This window comes from Mustela erminea, chromosome 8, assembly GCF_009829155.1.
Source record: "Mustela erminea isolate mMusErm1 chromosome 8, mMusErm1.Pri, whole genome shotgun sequence".
Lineage (NCBI taxonomy): Eukaryota > Metazoa > Chordata > Mammalia > Carnivora > Mustelidae > Mustela > Mustela erminea.
This window is the reverse complement of record NC_045621.1, coordinates 3,276,752-3,281,955: the sequence shown is the minus strand read 5'-3', so window position 1 is coordinate 3,281,955 and position 5,204 is coordinate 3,276,752. Positions and strand designations below refer to the sequence as shown.

Sequence of the window (5,204 nt, the reverse complement as noted above, 5' to 3'; positions counted from 1 at the left end):
ACAGGCCAGAAAGTATGTATTTTTCTCAGAACTCATTTCAAATTACAGAGGTTTCAAGAATTCAATCCGTGAAGCTCTGGGCCTGCCATCCACCCAGATGGAAGTAAAAGCTTAGTCTGAGAGTGTCTGTTTTTTGCCCACTTGATGCCAAATAGCAAAGAGATAAACAGAATTCTCACCGCCTATTCTAATCTTGTAAGATTATATGTTTGGCTTTTTTAAAACCTCACCTACCTTTTGTACATTCTCTCTCTCCCATTCCTTGATTTCAGTCTTGCATTTATAGATAGAGAAAACACTAACTTTTATGGTAGTTAATCTTCACTGACATCAAAATGATAGAGAAATTTAGAGCACAATTTTAAAAGAAATACATCTGATTTTACTGCAAAAATAAAACCTGCTAAGAACTGGCATAACCCCTCGCTCCCAGTCAGTGTTGGATAAATGATGCTGAAATCAATTGTGGAAGGAACGTCCTGGAGTGCCACCACCAAAAAACAAACGCAAAAAAACCCTCACCATTTTCTCTGTTTCCCTTCTCTTTGGGAGTAAAAATACAAGTCAAGGTAAGCGGTGAGCACTGAAGGGGCACTGGCCGGCTCAGGCTGTTGACCCTCCAACTCTTGCTTTGGGATCAGGTCATGATCTTGGGGTCTGCTTGATTCTCTCTCCCTCCGCCCTTCCCCACCCCCACTCCCCCTTGGCCCTCTCTCTTTCTCTCTCTCTCAAATAAATAAATCTTAAAAAAAAAAAAGATGTAAACACCAAATAAAGGCATATCCTTAAGTTCAAATTAAGGTATATCAACTCCTAGTTGCTCTTCAGATAGGAGGTTCGGATCATAAGTTTACCTGGTAAGCTCAGTGCTGAAGGCAAACTGCAGACTGTGCTGCCAGCAAAATAGTTTAAGCTCCGTGTAACAATGTGGTCAAATGGATCAGGTAACTATGCCCCAGTTACATTCAGATTAAAAATAGTTTCTCTGCTGGGTGTCTGGGTGGCTCAGTGGGTTAAGCCTCTGTCTTCGGCTCAGGTCATGATCTCAGGGTCCTGGGATCGAGTCCCGCATCGGGCTCTCTGCTCAGCAGGGAGCCTGCTTCCTCCTCTCTCTCTCTGCCTGCCTCTGCCTACTTGTGATCTCTCTGTCAAATAAATAAATAAAGTCTTTAAAAAAAATGGTTGCTCTCCTAGCAAATAGACAATGTGTGTTCTTTAAGAATTGCTGTTTAAAAAAAAAGTTATTTTGCTAACATGTATTTTCAATAGTGTATCAAAATAGTTTGCAAAGTTTTGGGGGAAAAAAGCAAACAGCCCTGATGCTATCCCAGGTGGAAGTCCGGCAATGCCACAGGTCAGGAAAACAATGAATGAACCAATAGCTTTCTTCAAGTCAAATGCTTGACTCAGTTAGGACATTCTGTAGAAAAGCAGGTGTAAGTTATAGCCTAAAAGGATATTTGTAATATTTGGATTGCTTGGAAAGAAATCAGGTTCCTAAAAACACTTTCAAGCTTGAGTAATTTCCATAAATAGAAATAACCTTGAGAATAAATCTCTGCATCCTGGAAAAGCCTCATGTTCCTCGCGCTCTGTCCTCGCAATTAATCTTCCCATCTCAGCCGGAAGCAGTGAGTTTCAGCCAAGGGAGATTTTGTCCGCCAGGAGACCTGGGGCAACATCTGGGGCTATTGCGGGAAGCTGGGGGGTGGGTAGGTGAGGGGCGAGGAGAGATGGTACCGGCTTCTGGTAGGTGAGGCCAGGGAAGCCACCAAACATCCCACAATGAGCAGGAGAGCCCCAGAATGAGGAATTCACTGACCCAAATAATAGTTCAGAGACTGAGACACCGTGGCCTGGAGATGTAAACGGGGCGGTGTGTGCGTGTGCACATGTGTGTGCGTGTGCGTGTGTGCATGTGTGTGTGTGTGCAGGATCCTGGCACACAAGCAGAGCACAGCCGTACTGGGACTCTAAGAGCCCTTTGAGACCCACACAAACTGGTGGCCTTGCAGATCAGCAGTTCCAGTGAAGAAACTCTCCTTTCAAACCAGATGTGAGGCTGGCTCGGAGAGACTTTTTATTCTTTCCTCCGACCCGACTCCCCGAGCAAAATCGCCCCAGGAAGCCTTGTGATGAGCAGGCGGAGGATTGTTGATTTCATGCTTGGGTTTGAGAACGGAGCCTGCATCCGAGCCTGCCACTCCGGACCCCTGCACGGGTCGCCTCTGTGCCGCCGTCCTTCTGCACGAAAGGTTGTCACTGTGCTGCAACACACAGTGCTGTGACCGTGCTGTGACACACAGTGCTGTGACTATGCTGTGACTGTTGTAACACACAGTGCTGTGACCGTGTTGTGACACACAGTGCTGTGACTATGCTGTGACTGTTGTAACACACAGTGCTGTGACCGTGTTGTGACTGTGCTGCAACAGCCACCGAGGTGCCGGCGTTCTCTGCGTTTGCCTTCCCGTTAGCTGTTGGCTTTTCCCTCTCGTCTTCCAAGCCCTGGTCCAAGACAGCAGGACGTTTGCAGGCAACGTGTTGTCTCCTTTCTCTAGAGCTGTTGTGTGGGTAGTAGTGAGGTCTAGTGTTCACAAGATTTCGAGGGCCTCGGCCTGATTTAATGTTCACTCAGCACCGGTCACTCACCGCGAGCGCCTCTGCGCCCAGGAGCGCCACCCGCCCGCAGCCGCTCCCTCGTCTGGGCCCGGCCCTGCCTCACCAGCCGCACGTGCACATCCGAGTGACTGTGTTCGTCACTACAGTCTTCTTGAGGCAAGTCCCCAGCCACCCTCCTTTTGTGAACAGGGACCATCCCTCGGAAACACACTTGAGGAGGTTTTTTTCTGTTTTTTATTTTTTTAAAATGAACATATAATGCATTGTTTCGGGGTGCAGGTCTGTGAATCATCAGGCTTGCACACTGACAGCGCTCACCATAGCACACACCCGCCCAGTGTCCACCACACAGACACCCCGTCCCTCTCACTGCCCTCCCCTCCAGCAACCCTCGGTTTGTTTCTTGAGATTAAGAGTCTCTTACGGTTTTTCTCCCTCTCTGGTTTCATCTTGTTTCATTTTTTTCTCCTTCCCCTGTGATCCTCTGTCTTGCTTCTCAGATTCTTCATCTCAGGGAGATCATATGATTATTGTCTTTCTCTGACCAACTTATTTCACTTAGCATAATAGCCTCTGGTTCTATCCATCACTGCAAATAACAAGATTTTGGGTTTTTTTGATGGCTGCATAGTAGTCCATTGTGTATATATCCACATCTTCTTTATCCATTCATCTGTTGATGGACATCTAGGTTCTTTCCATAGTTTGGCTATTGTGGACGTTGCTGCTATAAACATTCGGGTGCACGTGTCCCTTCAGATCACTACATTTGTATCTTTAGGGTAAATACCCAGTAGTTCAATTGCTAGGTTGTAGGGGAGCTCTATTTTTAACTTTTTGAGGAATCTCCATGCTGTTTTACAGAGTGGCTGCCCCAGCTTGCATTCCCACAGTGTAAGAGGCTCCCTTTTCTCCAAATCTTGAGGAGGCTTTTGACTCAACTAAAACTTGCACCAGCATCAGAGGCTTTCAGGGACAACTGAGAGCTCCTGAAGTATCAGTCATGTTGGTAGAGATCACACAAGAAATTTTAAGCAGGTGAAACACCATTTAGAAAAACTACCTACCAATATCCTTCAAACAAACAAACAGGCAGAAGAAAAAATAGCAATAACCATAGAATTAATCTGTGCCAAATAACACAACTAATGTACTCACAGGAACCATCATAACATGCCAGTTGGATGGGACTCTGTGCTGCTCGGGGAAGGGGGGGCTACATCCTATACTGATGGCAGCTTCTGGCTTCTTTTCCTCTCCTGTTTTATTTTGGTGATAAAGAAACAAAGGCTCAAGGAGGGGAAGTGACTTGGCCACACTCGTACTGGTTGCTGGGCTAAGTCAGACCTGGAAACTCCTGCTTTCACATGTGTAAAAGGCTGGAAACACAAAAGACTGTGATGCATTTATGCATATGTTTCCGATTTTTCCCATTACTTTCCTTCCCCCACTCTCATGTTTTCACCCAAATTTCCCAACTTCTTACACAGACTATTTTGGAAATTAGAAAACATATTTTAAATGCAGATAATGCCTTTTTTAAAAAAGTTGTAGACACCCACAGCATTTTTTATGCTTAGTGACTTGATGCCAGCTCTCTATTCTTACGGGTGGATGGGCACCTCTGGATCCAGAAATGTCATCTGTATATTCATATCCATGCATACACCAGACTTCCAAACCTCGTTGTTTTCCTCACCTCCCAGGAAGACAGCACTGCTGGTGTTTTGGCAGGATAACCATAGCTGTCCTGTCCAGCATGGGAGTTTGCATTATATACTTGTCGGTGGTAAAAGTAAAAATAAATCTGGATAGTTTTCTTTCAGTGAAATTTCCCGTCTCTGGCTAGGAAAGATGAGAAGAAAAGCAAGCGATGCCCTTCTGTGGAAAGGAAGGATTCGATCCTAATAAAAATATGCATCTCGGGGTTGACAAACTTTTCTAGAGAATTCCTTTTTTCCCTACTCTGCAAAGAGCCCTCCGCATGGGATATGGGTCTGCTAGCTAATAGATGTGTCCATGTAAGACTTACTCTGTGCTCTCTCTAATCACCGCCCGAAATGTGACTGTAGCGCACAATCTGATTTATCTGTGTTCATTCTCATACTTCAGGCAGTGTTTTGAGACCTTTTGTAGTTCATAAGCATTATGCTTGGCTGTCCAGGGCATTGTGTGACATATGACCCCCTCAAACCTTGCTCAAACCTGGGCACAATTTTCCTTTTAATGTTAAAAAAAAAATAAAATAAAAGAAGCATTATTTCTAAAAAAAAAAAAAATAGAAGAAGAAGCATTATTTCTTGTGAGTATACTTGGGAAGTTTTCTATTTAAGCAGATTATGAGCAGAGGCAAAACAAAACAAAAAACCGGACTCAAATGCAGACAACAAATCGGTGACCGGCAGAGGGGACGTGGGTAGGAGGACGGGCAGCGTAGATGAAGGGAGGACAGCACGCTAACTCTGAGGAGCACTGAGAGACACGGAATTGCTGAATCTTATATCATACATCCGAAACTAATGTAATGCTGTATGTTAACTACACTTAAATAAAAAAATAAATACATCTCATAACTAAAAATA

At 44.8% G+C, this 5,204-nt stretch overlaps 1 non-coding gene across 1 annotated transcript; it reads left to right on the top strand.

Annotated features, from left to right (window-relative positions):
• Window positions 1–4,746: 4,746 nt before the first annotated feature.
• Window positions 4,747–4,851, top strand: LOC116598023. Its single transcript, XR_004288933.1, has one exon. It is a non-coding gene; the product is annotated as a small nucleolar RNA U13 (small nucleolar RNA).
• Window positions 4,852–5,204: the final 353 nt, after the last annotated feature.